This window comes from Salmo salar, chromosome 10 (assembly GCF_965601325.2).
Source record: "Salmo salar chromosome 10, fSalSal1, whole genome shotgun sequence".
Classification (NCBI taxonomy): Eukaryota; Metazoa; Chordata; class Actinopteri; order Salmoniformes; family Salmonidae; genus Salmo; species Salmo salar.
In genome coordinates this window covers 119,975,488-119,997,500 of record NC_138300.1, presented here as the reverse complement: position 1 = coordinate 119,997,500, position 22,013 = coordinate 119,975,488, and the positions used below count along the sequence as shown (strand labels likewise).

The 22,013-nt window shown below is 43.8% G+C and overlaps 1 protein-coding gene across 12 annotated transcripts in view; it reads left to right on the top strand.

Moving 5' to 3' along the window:
* Positions 1 to 22,013, top strand: part of LOC106561741 (pleckstrin homology domain-containing family A member 5) — a 260,488-nt gene that overhangs the window by 76,063 nt on the left and 162,412 nt on the right. The window contains exon 1 of one of the 12 annotated variants that reach the window (XM_082957434.1): positions 11,200 to 11,584. The exons of the other annotated variants lie outside the window; for them this stretch is intronic. The gene's annotated coding sequence lies outside the window, so the exon portion shown is untranslated. Of the gene's footprint in view, positions 1 to 11,199; positions 11,585 to 22,013 lie in introns of those variants that run through there. 12 annotated transcript variants of the gene reach the window in all.

Genomic DNA, 22,013 nt, shown 5'->3' with positions numbered 1-22,013 from the left:
TGGACATTAGACTCGTGGAAATCTGTCCTTTGGTCTGATGAGTTCAAATTTGAGATTTTTGGTTCCAACCGCCATGTCTTTGTGAGACGCAGAGTAGGTGAACAGATGATCTCCGCATGTGTGGTTCCTACTGTGAAGCATGGAGGAGGAGGTGTTATGCTGTGGGGGTGCTTTGCTGGTGACACTGTCTGTGATTTTGCAGTGATACTCCATCCCATCTGGATTGGGTTTAGTGGGACTATCATTTGTTTTTCAATAGGACAATGACCCAACACACCTCCAGGATGTGTAAGGGCTATTTGACCAAGAAGGAGAGTGATGGAGTGCTGCATCAGATTACCTGGCCTCCACAATCACCTGACCTCAACCCAATTGAGATAGTTTGGGATGAGTTGGAACGCAGAGTGAAAGTAAAGGAGCCAATAAGTGCTCAGCATATGTGGGTACTCCTTCAATACTGTTGGTAAAGCATTCCAGGTGACTACCTCATGAAGATGGTTGAGAGAATGCAAAGCTGTCATCAATTTCAAAGGGTGGCTACTTTGAAGAATCTCAAATTTTAAACATATTTTGATTTGTTGTTGGTAATCTTAAGTGTTATTACAAGTAAATCCCCTCGGCATAACAATCCCCTAACCCAGAAGATGTTGCGCCAATTGTGCGCCTCCTTATGGGAACCCGGTCACAGCCAGTGGTGACACAGCCTGGGATCAAACTCCAGGCTTTAGTGACGCCGCGATGCAGTGCCTTTGACCGCTGCGCCACTCGGGTGGCCAGTGCATTTCATTTGTAAACGGTAGAACGTGTATATATGAAAATATCCTCATTATAAAACATTTATCAAATCTAAAAGGCTGGAGTGTAGAGCCAAAGTCAAAGTTTTAGCTTCACCGTCCAAATGAATGAGTGTAGATGCTATTAGTTCAACAAGTGGCTTCGACCACCTTCGTCTTCTTTATTATGGAAAACATTCTGAATAGGAAACATCACCACGGAAATCCATTAGTACAGCTGATTGGCTTCCCTCCACCTCATCACATTGCAGACACTTCCCTCCACCTCATCACATTACAGACACTTCCCTCCACCTCATCACATTACAGACACTTCCCTCCACCTCATCACATTGCAGACACTTCCCTCCACCTCATCACATTACAGACACTTCCCTCCACCTCATCACATTACAGACACTTCCCTCCACCTCATCACGTTACAGACACTTCCCTCCACCTCATCACATTACAGACACTTCCCTCCACCTCATCACATTACAGACACTTCCCTCCACCTCATCACATTGCAGACACTTCCCTCCACCTCATCACATTACAGACACTTCCCTCCACCTCATCACGTTACAGACACTTCCCTCCACCTCATCACATTACAGACACTTCCCTCCACCTCATCACATTACAGACACTTCCCTCCACCTCATCACATTACAGACACTTCCCTCCACCTCATCACATTAGACACTTCCCTCCACCTCATCACATTACAGACATTTCCCTCCACCTCATCACGTTACAGACACTTCCCTCCACCTCATCACATTACAGACACTTCCCTCCACCTCATCACATTACAGACACTTCCCTCCACCTCATCACATTGCAGACACTTCCCTCCACCTCATCACATTACAGACACTTCCCTCCACCTCATCACATTACAGACACTTCCCTCCACCTCATCACGTTACAGACACGAGGCTTCATTGTCAAGAACAAGCATGGTATGTTGTTGCACTAAGTAGTTCCCACTTCTACTGATTTTTGCACATCTGTTCTTGTCTAACTTTTGGATTTTAGCTGTCAAATTATTAGAGAAAGGTTTTTTTTATTTTTATGGTGGCGCACAGTGTTGTTTGTGCCTGTGTGTGGAAGAGAGACATTAGAGAGGAAGAGAGACATTAGATAGCCTATCCTCCCACACTGAGCCATATCCACCCACACACACACACAGCACTAATGCTCACCAAAACCATTCATAGGGAAGTCTGTGTTGGGATTTTATGGACTGTACTACTGTAGTAGTAGGCTATTTATTTGCTACTGACCTAATGGTATGTTTTTTTGGGGGGGCCTTCTGAATATCAGTGTCAGAGAGAAGGAGTAATGGTACAGTACAGATTCCCAGGGTTAGATCCTCGGTTCACCACCTCTGAGATAATTAACCTCTCTTCAGCAGGGCTCCGTCAGCCCATTAACAGGGAGACAGGCTACATGGAGTTCCCAGGAGCTACACAACACTGCCCACAGCTGTTTGGCCTGTAAGCTGCCCTGTTTCCACCAGGCTACCTGAGGCCTGAATTCAGTCAACCTGCCCACAAACACACACACACACAGGTCTTATTCTGAAAATGGTGTGGAGAATCACAAGGTTGGATCCTAGAGCTGGGAATTGCCAGGGACATCACGATACGATATTATCGTGATATTTAGCCTATGTGCCAATAAGATATGTATTTCGATTCTCACAATTCATGAGAGAGCATGAGAAAACGAGTTTTGATCAGTCAGGGAAATAAAAGTGCTGAAAACATGTTGTCTCATTATTGAAGAAGAAGATGGAGAACAAGCTATAGGATGAAAAATACCTGAATTTTAGAGCAGGTGCAGCCGACTGGCACTAGCTAATGCTACCGAGCAAATCAATACTTGGAGTCAAAATATCTATAAAAAAGAAATGTCCTCTCACTGTCAACTGTGTTATTCTAAAGAAAACTTAACATGTGTAAATATTTGTATGAACATAACAAGATTCAACAACTGAGTCATAAACTGAACAAGTTCCACAGACATGTGACTAACAGAAATGGAATAATGTGTCCCTGAACAAAGGGGGGGGGGGGGTCAAAATCAAAAGTTACATGCATCTCCTCCTCATAGACGGCACCAGATTTGCCAGTTCTTGCAGTGAGATGTTACCTCACTCTTCCACCAAGGCACCTGCAAGTTCCCGGACATTTCTGGGGGGAATGGCCCTAGCCCTCACCCTCCGATCCAACAGGTCCCAGACGTGCTCAATGGGATTGAGATCCGGGCTCTTCGCTGGCCATGGCAGAACACTGATGTTCCTGTCTTGCAGGAGACCGGCTATCCAACCAACGTCTTTCCCCTCCTGGTCCATGTGACTATCCAACCTACGTCTTTCCCCTCCTGGTCCATGTAACTATCCAACCTACGTCTTTCTCCTCCTGGTCCATGTAACTATCCAACCTACGTCTTTCCCCTCCTGGTCCATGTAACTATCCAACCTACGTCTTTCCCCTCCTGGTCCATGTAACTATCCAACCTACGTCTTTCTCCTCCTGGCCCATGTAACTATCCAACCTACGTCTTTCTCCTCCTGGTCCATGTAACTATCCAACCTACGTCTTTCTCCTCCTGGTCCATGTAACTATCCAACCTACGTCTTTCTCCTCCTGGTCCATGTAACTATCCAACCTACGTCTTTCTCCTCCTGGTCCATGTGACTATCCAACCTACGTCTTTCTCCTCCTGGTCCATGTAACTATCCAACCTACGTCTTTCTCCTCCTGGTCCATGTAACTATCCAACCTACGTCTTTCCCCTCCTGGTCCATGTAACTATCCAACCTACGTCTTTCTCCTCCTGGTCCATGTAACTATCCAACCTACGTCTTTCTCCTCCTGGTCCATGTAACTATCCAACCTACGTCTTTCCCCTCCTGGTCCATGTAACTATCCAACCTACGTCTTTCCCCTCCTGGTCCATGTGACTATCCAACCTACGTCTTTCCCCTCCTGGTCCATGTGACTATCCAACCTACGTCTTTCTCCTCCTGGTCCATGTAACTATCCAACCTACGTCTTTCCCCTCCTGGTCCATGTAACTATCCAACCTACGTCTTTCCCCTCCTGGTCCATGTAACTATCCAACCTACGTCTTTCCCCTCCTGGTCCATGTAACTATCCAACCTACGTCTTTCCCCTCCTGGTCCATGTAACTATCCAACCTACGTCTTTCTCCTCCTGGTCCATGTAACTATCCAACCTACGTCTTTCCCCTCCTGGTCCATGTAACTATCCAACCTACGTCTTTCCCCTCCTGGTCCATGTGACTATCCAACCTACGTCTTTCCCCTCCTGGTCCATGTAACTATCCAACCTACGTCTTTCCCCTCCTGGTCCATGTAACTATCCAACCTACGTCTTTCCCCTCCTGGTCCATGTGACTATCCAACCTACGTCTTTCTCCTCCTGGTCCATGTAACTATCCAACCTACGTCTTTCCCCTCCTGGTCCATGTAACTATCCAACCTACGTCTTTCCCCTCCTGGTCCATGTAACTATCCAACCTACGTCTTTCCCCTCCTGGTCCATGTAACTATCCAACCTACGTCTTTCCCCTCCTGGTCCATGTAACTATCCAACCTACGTCTTTCTCCTCCTGGTCCATGTAACTATCCAACCTACGTCTTTCCCCTCCTGGTCCATGTAACTATCCAACCTACGTCTTTCCCCTCCTGGTCCATGTGACTATCCAACCTACGTCTTTCCCCTCCTGGTCCATGTGACTATCCAACCTACGTCTTTCTCCTCCTGGTCCATGTAACTATCCAACCTACGTCTTTCCCCTCCTGGTCCATGTAACTATCCAACCTACGTCTTTCCCCTCCTGGTCCATGTGACTATCCAACCTACGTCTTTCCCCTCCTGGTCCATGTGACTATCCAACCTACGTCTTTCTCCTCCTGGTCCATGTAACTATCCAACCTACGTCTTTCCCCTCCTGGTCCATGTAACTATCCAACCTACGTCTTTCCCCTCCTGGTCCATGTGACTATCCAACCTACGTCTTTCCCCTCCTGGTCCATGTGACTATCCAACCTACGTCTTTCTCCTCCTGGTCCATGTAACTATCCAACCTACGTCTTTCCCCTCCTGGTCCATGTAACTATCCAACCTACGTCTTTCCCCTCCTGGTCCATGTAACTATCCAACCTACGTCTTTCCCCTCCTGGTCCATGTAACTATCCAACCTACGTCTTTCTCCTCCTGGTCCATGTAACTATCCAACCTACGTCTTTCTCCTCCTGGTCCATGTAACTATCCAACCTACGTCTTTCTCCTCCTGGTCCATGTAACTATCCAACCTACGTCTTTCTCCTCCTGGTCCATTTCATGGTCATAAAGCCTAATGGCCTGTAGATAATCTAGACATCAAGTGGACCTGTGTAATATTATGGGGGTATGATTGTGTGTACGTGCGCGTGTGTGTGTGTGATGTTGGGGTTAAGATGGTATGGTAAACCTCTCAACTCTCCACTCCCCTCTCCACACCCGTCCACCCCTCCTCCCATTAAAAACATTCTTGAAGCAGCATCTAATTTCACTCAGTCCCCTATGAAGCTGTTTGATGTTCTGGTGGACCACTCCTTTCTCTCGTTCCATTCCCTATTGTCCACCCCCAGCATTGATTCACACATATTTAGTGAGTTGCTTTAGGGTTCATGTCACCAAACCTACTGTGAGTGTGTAGTGTCCAGCACGATCAGACTGCTATGGTCTTCTTGACTGTCAAACTTTCAATGTTTAGCCTAGATCCAAGATGGGCAACTGGCGTCCCGGAGGGCCCGTCCCCTTTTGAAGGCCCTCGGATCAATTGTACCTTGTGTAGATTATAGTAGATTGATTACACAAGGTGCAATTCTGAAATTCTGATTATGTATCAGCAGTTTTTCTCTTCTTATGTCAGTAACTGATAGTCAGTCAATTGTTCTTTATTTTTCTTTGATTGCTCAGTTAGTTTAGCGACCAGCTATCTAAACTTGTTATCATGGTCACGTTACCCGCCGGGGGGGGGGCTCCATTCATTTTATTAGTCTCATGCAGATATCATTCAAAACTGCAAACATTTCTCTCCACTTTATGGCAAAATGTGCAAGAAATAGACTGTACGGATGTGGGTACGCAGACTTGCGAGCAACTGTAGACCCCTCCATGATGAGTTACGATTTTTTTGCGCCCCCCCCCCCCCCCCCCCTATCATTTGCCCCATCCCTGTTCTAGATAACTGTGCTTACTTCTCACAGGGAGATAGTCAGTAGCAGTCATATTCACTGTAAGTGTGTGTGTGTGTGTGCGTGTGGCTGTGTGTGTCTGCGTGCAATTTAAGGGACCATAGATGATGGAGTTAAAACAGAGATGGTTTAAAACACTGAGCAATGAGAAGGATGAATGGACAAGGAACCACTCTGTCATTCAAGTCTCTGTGTAATGTATGGATTTATATTCATGCTATTCATCATCCAACAGAGTTTGTTCTGACTTAAGTCTGACTTTGTGTTGGTATCTCTGTAGGCCTACTATATGAGAGTCAAGGTCCAGAAATAGTTTCTCCTTTTAGACTTTGCAAAGAGAGAAAGAAAGACCTAGTGTAGCGTCTTCTGTTCTACTTCTCACAGCGACAAAGACTACTTGGCTTCCCTCGACCTAGGTCAGCCTTGAACTGGTTGCTCCAACATGCACACACACTCCACCCAACGCCCGTCCCCAGGCATGAGGGAGAGGTCCCAAGCACTAGTCTCTAATTAGGCTTGGCTTGGTATGGTACTCTGGACTAGGGAACCAGAGCTGTTAGGGTGATGTTACATGAAGAGATATCCACCCTGGGTCTTTTAGGGTGTTGGATAAAGAGATATCCACCCTGGGTCTGTTAGGGTGTTGTTACATGAAGAGATATCCACCCTGGGTCTGTTAGGGTGTTGGATAAAGAGATATCCACCCTGGGTCTGTTAGGGTGTTGTTACATGAAGAGATATCCACTCTGGGTTTGTTAGGGTGTTGTTACATGAAGAGATATCCACTCTGGGTCTGTTAGGGTGTTGTTACATGAAGAGATATCCACCCTGGGTCTGTTAGGGTGTTGGATAAAGAGATATCCACTCTGGGTCTGTTAGGGTGTTGTTACATGAAGAGATATCCACCCTGGCTCTGTTAGGGTGTTGGATAAAGAGATATCCACTCTGGGTCTGTTAGGGTGTTGTTACATGAAGAGATATCCACTCTGGGTCTGTTAGGGTGTTGTTACATGAAGAGATATCCACTCTGGGTCTGTTAGGGTGTTGTTACATGAAGAGATATCCACTCAGGGTTTGTTAGGGTGTTGTTACATGAAGAGATATCCACTCAGGGTCTGTTAGGGTGTTGTTACATGAAGAGATATCCACTCTGGGTTTGTTAGGGTGCTGGATAAAGAGATATCCACTCAGGGTCTGTTAGGGTGTTGTTACATGAAGAGATATCCACTCAGGGTTTGTTAGGGTGCTGGATAAAGAGATATCCACTCAGGGTTTGTTAGGGTGTTGTTACATGAAGAGATATCCACTCAGGGTTTGTTAGGGTGCTGGATAAAGAGATATCCACTCAGGGTGTGTTAGGGTGGTGTTACATGAAGAGATATCCACTCAGGGTTTGTTAGGGTGCTGGATAAAGAGATATCCACTCAGGGCCTGAGAGTTTGTCTGTCTCCCTCTGACTCGCTCTCTGTCTGTCTGTCGCTGTCTGTCTATCACTGTCTGTCTATCACTGTCTGTCTATCACTGTCTGTCTGTCACTGTCTGTCTATCACTGTCTGTCTTTCTGTCTCATTGTCTGTCTCCAGTGTTCCAGTAATGTAGTATTGGGTGACCTCACTGGGGTCTGCTAGTTCCATTAGAGGGAACACTCTACCCCCAGCCCATCATATCACATCACTACTACTCTTCATAATGGGTTTGTCTTGTAACTTATCTTTATTGAAGTCTTCATAATGGGTTTGTCTTGTAACTTATCTTTATTGAAGTCTTTATGATGGGTTTGTCTTGTAACTTATCTTTATTGAAGTCTTTATGATGGGTTTGTCTTGTAACTTATCTTTATTGAAGTCTTTATGATGGGTTTGTCTTGTAACTTATCTTTATTGAAGTCTTCATAATGGGTTTGTCTTGTAACTTATCTTTATTGAAGTCTTCATAATGGGTTTGTCTTGTAACTTATCTTTATTGAAGTCTTTATGATGGGTTTGTCTTGTAACTTATCTTTATTGAAGTCTTTATGATGGGTTTGTCTTGTAACTTATCTTTATTGAAGTCTTTATGATGGGTTTGTCTTGTAACTTATCTTTATTGAAGTCTTTATGATGGGTTTGTCTTGTAACTTATCTTTATTCAAGTCTTCATAATGGGTTTGTCTTGTAACTTATCTTTATTCAAGTCTTCATAATGGGTTTTGCCTTTCAATGCAATTTCCTTATCTGAATAGCCTAGTAGTGATTGCAAAAATTCTTGCCAACAACAGTGTTGTACAGGACATTGGAGTTTGGATTTGTTTTGCTGTGACAACACATAACTCTGCATGGTGCAATACCCTTATTATAATAACCTAATAGGCCTTGGATTTGAACACTTGAGTGCATAAGTAATTGTTTTAGCACTCTAGAGTTGTACTGTATACACTCTCACTCTGTAGACTAGAGTGATAGTGTTGAGTTGTTTTGCTGGGACAACACAACAGGCCCATGTACAGATGGTTGAACAGCTTGCGGAGACTCAAGACTTTCCCCTCTCTGACCCCCTGTTCTTTGTGGGGGCGTTTATTATAGAGCCTAGATACCACAAGCTCCCAATTCTCCATGGTTTCTCCCTCTACATTTTACGTGGCTCAGGACACTAGATATCATACCACAGGAAAAACATTTCAGTTTGTTCTTAAAAAATGGAAATAGTTTCCACACTTAAAAATATTTTCAAAGAGCTTTCTTTTATAATTGTAAAGTCTTTGTCTCCACAGGTGACTCATACTAGATATCATCACATCTGGCTATTTTATTTATTTAATTAGGCAAGTCAGTTAAGAACAAATTCTTATTTACAATGATGGCCTACCGGGGAACAGTGGGTTAACTGCCTTGTTCAGGGACAGAACGACAGATTTTTACCTTGTCAGCTCTGGGATTCGATCCAGAAACTTAGTTAATGGCCCAATGCTCTAACCATCAGGCTACAGCTAATTGCTATTCTATGATAAGTCTCCTCCAGGCTCCAGAGGCAGGGTGTCCGTTGCTGTGGTCTTGCCCCAGGTGGTGGCCACCTCCCTTGGCTTGGAGGCTCCAGCAGGAGTGGGTCCATTATGGTTAGATTCCCTGGAGATCCACGAATGGCTGAAGGGCTATATCATGTGTTGGTACATGCTTACTCTTAATGCATTAGTCATTCATTATTTAGAGGGTAGTCAGTGGAAGAACCAGTCTGGATGGTTTAGTAACATTATTGCCACTAAGATAATGGTTGTGTTTTTTCTATTTTAAAATACATGACAGTTTGACAGTTTCTTTCTGGTTAGGATATTACGAATGTCGTTCACACTTGTTAGTTACGCAAAGTTTGAGCTTTCCACTTTTATTTTGAATTTGAATGCGCTGATAGTTGCTCTTAATTCCTGGCTTTTAAGAGAGCTGAAGTAGGCCTATCATAAATACATGTGTTCCTCTATACTCCCAGGCAGCATGGATCAGTTAGTGAAAGCCATCCTTTCACTGCCCATTGACTCACCCTGTGGCCCAGGGAGGGAGCCTTCCTGCCCCATTGAAGATGCATTGACAGCACCCAGCAGGTTGAGAAAGAGTGGAGGAGCTGTTAGCTGTTTGGTCTGTAGTGGATTTGTCATTTTCTAGTGGAGGTCATTGTCCAGGCTATTGGCTCTTCAGTTGTCTTCAATAGCCTCAATGCCCCCTGCAGAAGCTACTTCTTATAGTGACTTGGCTTTTCTTTCTTAGGCTGGTTAGAGGCTATTTCATCCTAAACCCCATTGGAGAACACAGGGAGAGCGAGAGAAAGTCCTTGCTGTTATTTATCAACGGGGTGGATCCTATACATCTGGTTCCTGACTGGTTCACTTTGAAGAAGGGAGGGGGAGGATAATCTGGTTGGATGTTTTAATTATTCAGTCACAAGTTTTGAAACCACCTTTACTGGGTTTATTTTAAATCCTTTTTTTTTTTTTTTTTTATTGAGATAATCCTGTTTTCAGGAGTGAAGATCACACTTAACGTTCCATTAACACACCTATTAATGTTCTGTTACCACCTGCCTCATCTATCCTGCTCACTTTCCCCTGGGGTGATGGGGTGACCACGAGCCGTCACTGGGGAGCGGCTGATCGTCACATGCAGAAGGGCACGCTTTTTTTATTCTAAAGAGAATAGGAGGGTTTTACTCTGCCCTGTGTGGAAGGTAGTTTAGCGGCTAAGAGTGTTGTGCCAGTAACCGAACGGTCGCTGGTTCAATTCTCCCATGAGCAAGGCGGTTAACACCCAACAGCTGCTCCCAGCGTGCCGATGATGTGAAAGTCGATTAACACAGCCTCCCGCACCTCTGATTCAGAGGGGTTGGGTTAAATGCAGAAGACACCTTTCGGTTAAATGCATTCAGTTGTACAATTGACTACGTATCCTCTTCCCTAAAATAGGAGGGTCATACCCCTAATTGACCTAAATATTTAGTTTGTTTGTACTGATCAGTGCTACTGAATGTAAATGTATTGAATTAAAATGTAAATGATAAATATAGGACTTGAATATTAGGTCAGTTTTTTTCCCCTCAGTATCGAGTCAGAACTGTACTTATAGTTTTATTGTTTTGTCTTTGAGCTGTTCTGGTCTATTAATGTTCTGTATTGTCATGTTTTGTTTGGACCCCAGGAAGAGTAGCTGCTGCTTTGGCAACTGCTACTGGTCTCCCGAGGGGCGCAGTGGTCTAAGGCACTGTATTTCAGTGTAAGATGTGTCACTGCAGTCCCTGGTTCGAATCCAAGCTGCATCACATCTGGCTGTTATTGGGAGTCCCATAGGGCTGTGTGCAATTGGCCCCTCCACAATTGGCCCCTTGTTGTAAATAAGAATTTGTCCTTAACTGACTTGCCTAGTTAAATACCTTTTTTATTTTTATTATAAGGATCTTAATAAAATACTAATACTTACTGCACGTTGTGAATCCCTTTTTCCCCCACTGCCTCCATCACACACACAGACAATAAATGCACCATGGTCCCTCTCCTTCTATAGTAACTATTTCCTTTGTCTCCTCTCTCTGTCTTCCCTTTGTTTGGAATTGTGCTGAGAGAGAGAGAGAGAGAGACAGAGAGAGAGAGAGAGAGAGAGAGACAGAGAACTGGCCACTTTAGTTAGAAAAGAGCCCTGCCGGAGCGTGAAATCAGACTCCATGCCTCCTCAGGTTACAGCAACATTTAAACTCCAGGCTGCTTCCACACGGCACGCGGACAGACAGGAAGCAAGGCTCGAGGCAGCCTGACAGCTGGACGCTTCATTTCCTCGTGAGCTGTCTGCCACCGGAGCGTACTTCAAAGCAACGGACTCTCATTCCATTAGTTCCATTCGTTCGGTGAACTCTATTCTACACGGCTGGTTCGCTGCCCCCAGACCAAACTGATGTTCTGCTAATCCGCTCCGCATCTGGATAAACTGTACAAGATTCCTCTCCGCTAATAGATAAACTACTGACTGTCGCTGTTATTGAGGCACCTGCCTGAATCTTCTTGTGGAAGCTTTTCATTGTAAGTAGATACAGCTACACATTACTATACCTTGTTATTGATGGTGACTGTGTCGTTTTGCAATGCTGATACGGCTGTTTATGGCGCTGTAGTATTTTCGCATTTGATAGGAATGATGTAGGATAGTAACGAACGTTTGATAATGCGAGTTTATAAACAGCATGTAATATAATAGAGGTTTGGATGTTGCGGGTCATTTTCACCCATTTGAAATGAATCCAATAGTCGGGGCGTACAGCCTAAATGATTGGGTCAATAGAGAAGAAGAAAAAAAAACCGACATAAACAAACAGGATTTAAAGAACTGTAAGGAGATCATTCCTTATTATATCAAAGTGTGCAGTGGATATTCCTCTGCTTGGTCCTTGGATCTAATATGAGGTGTTTTCTTTGCATTATAATGGTGCTTGGGGTAGGTTTAGTTCTGTGTTTTGGATTTGAGACTGATGTAGCGGGAAATGGTGTCTTTGACTGTGTACTGACAGAGTTATCTACACCACTCTTTTTAATGGTTTGTTCAGCTAGGTTAACCACTATTTAAAAATGGTTAAACAAATGTCCAGTTGTTCCAAGGCTCCGGGTAAGAATATGAAAAGGTGGACGTAGGAATCCACCCCAGACCCAACGCAGGTCAGAAAACCTGTTATCTTTGTGGATGTGTTGAATGTTGTTCAACTCTTGACGTCAGTTGTAAAATGTGTTTAGTCCATTGGGGAATGGGTATGACTGTTGCTGCTTTACATACTGTTTGCATTATATTGCATTGGCAAGTCATTATTGTGTGTTTTTACAGACTACATTCCAAATCCTAATGTCTTCTGTTTTTCTCAGTGAAATGCAGGAAGATGAAAGAATCTATAAAAGGGCTGGTCTGTTATTCACAGTCAATTAGGCCATAATTGCAGCGTTAGTTGTCCACCCACTCTCTCTCTATGTGTCATAGCAGTGATCCAGACAAGGTCTACTCTAATAACATGGACTCTCTTTCTCTATATCTCTCTTTCTATCTCTCTCTTTCTATCTCTCGATCTCTCTCCTTTCTATCGCTCTATCTCTCTAACTCTCTGTCTCTCTCTGTCTCTCTTTCTTTCTCTCTCTTTCTATCTCTCTTTTGTTCTATCTCTCTAACTCTCTTTCTCTGTCTCTCTGTCTCTCTTTCTATCTCTCTATCTCTTTTCTCTCTCTCTCTTGTTCTCTCTCTAACTCTCTATCTCTCTCTCTTTCTTTCTCTATCTCTTTTTCTCTCTCCCTCTCGTTCTTTCTTTCTTTCTTTCTTTCTTTCTTTCTTTCTTTCTTTCGTTCTTTCGTTCTTTCGTTCTTTCGTTCTTTCGTTCTTTCGTTCTTTCTTTCTTTCGTTCTTTCTTTCGTTCTTTCTTTCGTTCTTTCTTTCGTTCTTTCTTTCGTTCTTTCGTTCTTTCGTTCTTTCGTTCTTTCTTTCTTTCTTTCTTTCTTTCTTTCTTTCTTTCTTTCTTTCTTTCTTTCTTTCTTTCTTTCTTTCTTTCTTTCTTTCTTTCTTTCTTTCTTTCTTTCTTTCTTTCTTTCTTGCCCTGCCTCTCAGGACACAGTCGACAGCATATTTCTTTAACATATCTGTTCTCTCCCTCTCACATTTGCTCTTCATTTAAATAAATATTGGTGGTGCGCTGACTACGCAATCTCTAAAAATAGATCAGTAACAAAGGGGATCAACGTGCACAAGGATCACTATTTTCAGTTCTCTGGTTACTACTTGAGCAACCATTTTTTTGGTTCCTTCCTAATGGTCATGTGTGGGTGTCTTGGCCAGAATGTGTCATCAGTATTTTCCACGAAAATAGTCCAAAATAGATTTACTGCAAAAGAGTGTGCCCTACTACATGACCTTGTTCTTATGCTTGACTGTGACTTGTTTTTGTTAATATATGGTTTAAAAAAAACCTAGGACTATTTGAATCATAAATTGCTCTATCATTTAAGTGCTGCTGCCTGCCTTCTGTCTTTAGTGTGAGGTTTTGTGGGTTTTCTAGGCAGAGCTGGGGTCTGGCTGGCACAGGGATCTGGCACAGGGATCTGGCCACACTCAAGGAGTGTGCGTGTCTGTGTGTTCTGACGCTGATAAATCTTGTTCTTCAAATTTGCTCCGCTGTACAGCCTCTGGTTGCATGGTAACATGAATTTAACTCTTGAGAGAGGCCTGTGCATTCACTCAGAATGATGGGAAACAAAACCATGTAGAAAAATGTGAGGGTTTAAGGGCCGTCCAGACAAAGGACGATAACTTTAACGGCAAAAAAAAATTCAACAGCGTTAATGCCACAACGATAATTACAAGAAGAGTTGATAAGAGCTATCGTTTGGATCACTTTCAGAGCCCCTCCCGACAATAAAACATTTGACAACCAATCCAAAACGCGTTCTATTGAAGCGTTCTTTGGTTCTAGATGCGATAGCCTGCTCTGAAAGGAGTGGACACATGGTATGCCTGCATAACTGGACGTGTGAGAATGCTGGTGGGCCATATTCTAGGACGACTTGGGAGAGCGATGATCCACGACAAACAGCGCGCGAGAAGGCCGTATTGTCCGATGGTAGGACTATCTGTTAATAGGTCTTGGGTGTCCCAGGAAACGCTAGACTACAATTGCTGCTTGTTGTACACTCAAGAATTTGATGTAAACTGTTGAGAATAGACGCGTAACTGATCCAAAATGGTGGCATAGTCAGGCCTAGGCTGTATGCAGTTATTTTGGCGTGAAACGTTTGAGCGGTTATTCAAATGAGCCTACATCACTGCAGTTTACAGCCCCAGACAATAATTGTGTGCTTACTTGATAACAATAGTCTAGTGGTTAGAGTGTTGGGCCAGTAACTGAAAGGTTGCTGGATCAAATCCCCGAGCTGACAAGTTAAAAATCTGTTATTCTGCCCCCTGAGCAAGGCAGTTAACCCAGTGTTCCCCGGGCGCCAAAGACGTGGATGTCGATTATGGCAGCCCCCCAGTACCTCTCTGATTCAGAGGGGTTGGGTTAAATGTGGAAGACACATTTCAGTTGAAGGCATTCAGTTGTACAACTGACTAGATATCCCACCTTTCCCTAATGCATTCTTCACTGTGTTTGATAGGTACATCTTTTATAGCCCTACTATTTACTAATGAATTAATATTAGAAAATGATTTTAATATCGAGCTAATATTTAGCTTCTTGGCTACACATCTCTAGTCCTTCTCTTCCATCTGTTCCCGTGGCAAAAAATGTCTCCCCGGGCCAATTTTTTTTTTTATGAAGAAGGACTGAAGTTTGACTTTTTAAAATGGACATTATACTCAAAAATGTATTCAAATAAAATATTTTCCACCTCCAGAAATGAACCCAGTAACATATTGGTAAAATGATTTGCTAACTATTTTTATATTTTGGAACGTGCGTATAGCCTCTGCATGGTCCATATGATCAGGTCTGCTATTAGAAACAAGCATGATCACCTGCAGCCCAACCGAGAAAGTGTAGGCCTACCTATTAGAGTAACTCGGGTTAACACGCCACCCGGGTTAACACACCACCCGGGTTAACACGCCACCCGGGTTAACACGCCCCCCGGGGTAACACGCCCCCCCCGGGTTAACACGCCCCCCGGGTTAACACGCCCCCCGGGTTAACACGCCACCCGGGGTAACACACCCCCTGCCTGTAGTTCCCACACCCCACTCCCAACATTTCCCCTGGTTGCCACTACTCTTGCTCAACAAAAAAATGACATCTGTCGCATCACAATTTAAGTCACCCCCCCCCCAGTAGGCGTTTCACCCCAAACTACCCTACAATTGACCTGTGTTACATTCAGCCCTACTCTCCCTATGCACTCACAGCCAATTGCGGGGCATTAAGATTTTGAGGAGGTCTTTTGTTTTTACCTACTTCACCCTATGAGGTCATCCTATGGCAGCGGATTGCTGCACTGTAGCATAGTAGAACAAAAATAAATCTGCACACTAGTATGTGTGCTCCCTGCGCGCGGTAGCAGGCACTAACATCATCCACTTCCCACTCATCCCAACATCTGTGTAATCACTCACACAACTTCATTGCATCCAGAAGCTAGGGGTGAGAGGGTGGAATACAGGGGAACACAGCAATCAACCCGGGTAATGAAGTCTGTGTGTGTGTGTGTGTGTGTGTGTGTGTGTGTGTGTGTGTGTGTGTGTGTGTGTGTGTGTGTGTGTGTGTGTGTGTGTGTGTGTGTGTGTGTGTGTGTGTGTGTGTGTGTGTGTGTGTGTGTAGGGGGTGGAAGGAGAGGTGTGTGTGTGTGTGTGTGTGTGTGTGTAGGGGGTGGAGGGAGAGTTGTGTGTGGAGGGAGAGGTGTGTGTGTGTAGGGGGTGGAGGGAGAGGTGTGTGTGTGTAGGAGATGGAAGGAGAGGTGTGTGTGTAGGGGGTGGAAGGAGAGGTGTGTGTGGAGGGAGAGGTGTGTGTGTAGGGAGAGATGTGTGTAGGAGGGTAAAGGCGTGCCCAGTAACGCTCAGTACTGACACAGCACAGCAAAGACTTCTGGTGGAAAGGGGTAAGTGGTGCTAGGAGGTGGGCTTTGTGTTGTTGTGAAATAGGCGTGAGTCTCGCTCACAGAAAAGCTGATGTATTTTTACGTGGGTTAAAAAACATAACAGAATCATCCTAATCTGAGAATCTGAAGGTTATTTAGAGACAACAGGGCAGCATTGGTGGAGACTGGAGAGGTGTCTGTCTGTCCGTCCACCTCCCCCACATTAAGATCCTTCTTCCCTTGCAAAGGGACTCGGATTCGCAGCCTCTGTAGGATGGGCTGGCTGGTGTGAGGAAGAGGAGGGACTCGGATTCGCAGCCTCTGTAGGATGGGCTGGCTGGTGTGAGGAAGAGGAGGGACTCGGATTCGCAGCCTCTGTAGGATGGGCTGGCTGGTGTGAGGAAGAGGAGGGACTCGGATTCGCAGCCTCTGTAGGATGGGCTGGCTGGTGTGAGGAAGAGGAGGGACTCAGATTCGCAGCCTCTGTAGGATGGGCTGGCTGGTGTGAGGAAGAGGAGGGGGGGGGGGGGGGAGGGGGGGCAATGCTGCCCTGTTGCTGCCCTGTTGTCTCTAAATAATCACAACACTAGTGTTGTGATTGAGAGTTTTAATATAAACCCAGATGGTCTCCTCTCCTCCATTCCTCTCTTGCTCTCCCTGCCATTATCTCGTTACACAGACACTCATTCTGAATGATGGTTGAACCTCTGTGTTTGTGGTGATCCCACTGCTTCTTTATAAGTGTTTGGTAGTCTCCACTGTAAATTGTGTAGAGCTGAAGTGCCTCTTTCAGTGTTCACTGTTAACTACTGTTGTAATAGGCTGCTTAATGGAAGCCTCCATGATGTCCCAAAAGACACCATATTTTGACCACCGCCATATTGGGGCCTAGTCGAAAGTAGTGCACTCTATAGGGGATAAGGGTGCCTTTTGGGAGGCAGCCCCCCAATGTCTTGTCTTTCTAGGCTTCCACCACTCTGGCTTTTAACTGTGCTCTTGTTTTCAACATCGAGAGGCTGCTGTCAAATAGAACAGCGTCTTTCCCTCTGTAGGCTTCAGTGTACAAATTGAGGCCACGTTTGACATTTGTGACTGACCTCCTCCATTCGATCGTATGTAGCAACATTTGAAATGGTGTTTTTTTTTTTTTCTCCACTGGATAAAAGTAGAGACTCAGAGCTAGAAAATGGTACATCATTACACTACAGTTGGGGAACAATGAGAAAGTAATTCTTCTTTGGAAGTTTATAAACTTGTAACCACAATTTTGAGAAAATAGCCTTTGAATGTTTTGGTACCTACTGGAGAGCTGTTCTTTGTCTACACCCGTTCAGTATCTTTCACACCCTCTTAAGCATTAGCCCCATCCATTTCTTTAAGGATTCACATGTGAGGCCATGTGATAAACGTACGTTAACATATTACTTTTATTTGTCACATGCACAGGATACTGAAGGTGTAAACGGTACAGTGAAGTGGTTACTTGCATAGTAGCAATTAGCTAGCTACATGTCTATAGAAAAGACTCCACTTGGCCAGGTGATGACATGACCCATCAAGTTAGTCAGGTGTGTCTGGAGGTGATTACGTCCATCTATTGTAGTTCATCAACATGTCTAGACAATAGAGACCCATCCACTTAGTTAGAAGTTATAGCATTTCCTTCACATGACACATCCATTTAGACAAATATGTCTGGACAAGCATAATCTAATAATAATAAAATATATATAAAATATTTTTGTCTAGACACGTTATATTTTTAATATTGCTATTATGCAAGTAACCATTTCAATGTACCGTTTACACCTTTTGTATCCTGTGCATGTGACAAACATTGATTTTATTTGATATAGTGTGTGTTTACCAGAGATGGTAATGTGAAAAACAACATGCCTTGCACCAAAGTCAGATTAGGATATAGGCCAAGGATTAGATAAAGTGTGTTTTTACCAGAGTTGTGTTCGAATACTCATACTAACCACACTAACATTACTATTTGTGACATGAATTGAGTATATAGTATGCTTATTGGTCATAGTATGGATATAGTTAGTATGCCAAAAGTTCCCGGATGTCGTACTAAATTCTCCAAAATATGAAGTATACACGCCGAGGACACTATTTCCATACTTTAGGGTCCATAATGCAATTCTTCAGGAAATGGGCATGGCTTCACATTGTTTTCAGATTTGAAGAAAATGGCGGAACATATGCAGCCGTAGGCTTTAACTAATTATGACAAATGTTAAGAAATTGTTGATCATTGTCAATAAGGTAATGACTTTTGAAATAAATTACCTCACACGTTATGTTGGCTGACAATTTGTTAGCTACGCTGTCCTTATGAACCTCATAGCATATCATTATAGCAGTTTGTACCGGTATGTTGTTAGCTAGCTACCTAATGTTAGTTGGCTACTTATACGTCGAACTTGCCAGTATGTTAACTATAGGGTATCTAACTAACTACCCAACGTTTATTGACTTGATCATTCCCGTCGTTCTTAGCTTAGCTAAATGGTATATTCATTATGTGTTCTCAATGAACATTCGGGTGCTTTCGTAAATTCGCTCTGGCTATCTACTCCGATTTCAGAGCACTCTCGTCTGAGTGTACCAGAAGGCAGAATAATGAATTGACGAGTGCTCAACACTCGTTGAATATGGTCGGTGTCAGTAAACGTCAGCATTAAATTGTTGCCAGTAGCACATTTACTGTCATCCAACACTCTGATAAGATGAAAACTGCCTATCCAGCTCTGCTAGGGCGAGTAAAATGGTCAGTGGTCTAATTTGTGTCTGGAAGTAGCTAATAAGCTAGCCAACGTTAGCTTGGGTGCTTGACTGATGTTGTAAGGTCAGAACGCCCAAATCAACCCTACTCCTTGGTCCGAGCGTCCAGTGTACGCTCCGAGAGCGAAACACTCTGAATTTACAAACGGACAATCTGACAATGCTCTGAATTTACAAGCGCATTCTGGCACTCCAGATTGAATTTTAGAACGCACCCGAAGTCATAAAATGTCTAACTAGTAATTTGTTATGCTAACTAGCTAGCAAGAGGTTGCATAGCAACAGCATCAATTTCCGGTAGACAGGCGAAGAGCTAGTACGCTCAACTGAAAGGATACAGTTCGTTTACAGTATATTAAAATGAACTAATAGTATGTAGTATATACTCATTAAGTATGTAGTATATTGTATGTTAGTATGGGTATTCGAACACAGCTCTGGAGTTTACCCTTATTGTAGGCTACTTTCACCACTTTTAGTCTTGAAATCTTTGGTTGTTTACTACTTTGATGTTGTAAATTTAAAAAATCAGCCCACCCCCCAAAAAAGATATGTCCTGCTCCTTCCCTGACTTTTTCTAAAAGTTTTGTATTTTACACTGCTCATTTGTCAGAATTTTTTTAACAGAAATGTATTTAGAGTGTTTTTACCTGTTTTTAGTTTTTTTTTCTCACACCTATTCCCAATTTAACCCGCCAAGACAATGTGCTGTAGGACGTTGGTACCCAGCCAGGCGCCAAGACAATGTGCTGTAGGACGTTGGTACCCAGCCAGGCGCCAAGACAATGTGTTGTAGGACGTTGGTACCCAGCCAGGCTCCAAGACAATGTGTTGTAGGATGTTGGTACCCAGCCAGGCTCCAAGACAATGTGCTGTAGGATGTTGGTACCCAGCCAGGCTCCAAGACAATGTACTGTAGGACGTTGGTACCCAGCCAGGCTCCAAGACAATGTGTTGTAGGACGTTGGTACCCAGCCAGGCTCCAAGACAATGTACTGTAGGATGTTGGTACCCAGCCAGGCTCCAAGACAATGTGCTGTAGGACGTTGGTACCCAGCCAGGCTCCAAGACAATGTGTTGTAGGACGTTGGTACCCAGCCAGGCTCCAAGACAATGTGCTGTAGGATGTTGGTACCCAGCCAGGCTCCAAGACAATGTGCTGTAGGACGTTGGTACCCAGCCAGGCTCCAAGACAATGTGCTGTAGGATGTTGGTACCCAGCCAGGCTCCAAGACAATGTGTTGTAGGACGTTGGTACCCAGCCAGGCTCCAAGACAATGTGCTGTAGGACATTGGTACCCAGCCAGGCTCCAAGACAATGTGTTGTAGGACGTTGGTACCCAGCCAGGCTCCAAGACAATGTGCTGTAGGACGTTGGTACCAAGCCAGGCTCCAAGACAATGTGCTGTAGGACGTTGGTACCCAGCCAGGCTCCAAGACAATGTGCTGTAGGACGTTGGTACCCAGCCAGGCTCCAAGACAATGTGCTGTAGGATGTTGGTACCCAGCCAGGCTCCAAGACAATGTGTTGTAGGATGTTGTTACCCAGCCAGGCTCCAAGACAATGTGTTGTAGGATGTTGGTACCCAGCCAGGCTCCAAGACAATGTGTTGTAGGATGTTGTTACCCAGCCAGGCTCCAAGACAATGTGCTGTAGGACGTTGGTACCCAGCCAGGCGCTAATGCATCTCTCTCTCCTCTCTAAATGAATGACAAATGGATGAATGGGCGGTTATTGTGTACCTTACTTCACAATGTAATTTAAATTAGACCTAACTGAATGATAAGGAGGGTGAAGAGGTTGATTTAATTTAGAAAGACAATAGTGTAATGGTGAGTTTATTATGCCGATTTATCAGCAGCAAATCATTTGACCGCTCTCCTTGTGGGTTAATACCATTTTACCAAATCATTTGACCGCTCTCCTTGTGGGTTAATACCATTTTACCAAATCATTTGACCGCTCTCCTTGTGGGTTAATACCATTTTACCAAATCATTTGACCGCTCTCCTTGTGGGTTAATACCATTTTACCAAATCATTTGACCGCTCTCCTTGTGGGTTAATACCATTTTACCAAATCATTTGACCGCTCTCCTTGTGGGTTAATACCATTTTACCACATCGGCTGTTATGGGACTGTTTTATTTACTGTAACTCTAATAATGAAATGTATTGTAAGGGAAACGAAAATATGCACAATATAAACATATATCCTTGACTCTATCTTTGTGGATGAGCAGGAAACAAACGATGCCAGTCAGCCCACACAGCTGGCCATTGAAACTACACATAAACTATACCGAAACTAATTTCACACTTTGATAAGAGTTAGCCTATAGACAATTTTATTTACAATAATCTAATGAGTGACAATATTAGGCTAATCAGTTGTCAAATTGTACACGAAGAGATGGGTGCTTTTTGTAATTGCTAGATTCAGGGAAAGGAGCATCGCTTTATCAAATCCTCCTTCAGAGTCACATGCAGGTAAAACATTTTTATTTCTATATAGTATCAGAAAGAGCATATTCTTCCATTTACAAATGTAACTTTATCCAATAATATTTGTGCTGTCCATGCATTCAGCACATTGCTCTGGTTACTAAGCAAAAACTAGTAACATAATGAACTTAAAATATAAAATATGCTATTGTCCCGTCCTGACCATAGAAAGCTGCTATTTTCTATGGTAGAGTAGGTCAGGGCGTGACATTTTTTTTTCTAGTTTAGATTTTCTATGTTCTAGTTTTGTATTTCTATCTTTTTTGGGGGGGATGATCTCCAATTAGAGGCAGCTGGTCATCGTTGTCTCTAATTGGAGGTCATACTTAAGTAGTTGTTTTTTCCACCTGGGTTTGTGGGAGATTGTTTTTGAGTACGTGTATGTTTCACCTCTTCGTCACGGTTTGTTGTTTTTGTTCTTTAGTTTATTTGTATGTATTGCATAGTTTCACAGTTTAGTAAAGAAAATGTGGAACGATACACACGCTGCGCTTTGGCCCGCTCCTTCATCATACGACAACTGTGACAGCTATTCTGTCGTCAATGGATGAATGGGAGATAGAAACCAGATAGAAACTGATAATGGTGCATGTGACTTCACTGATCTGATTGA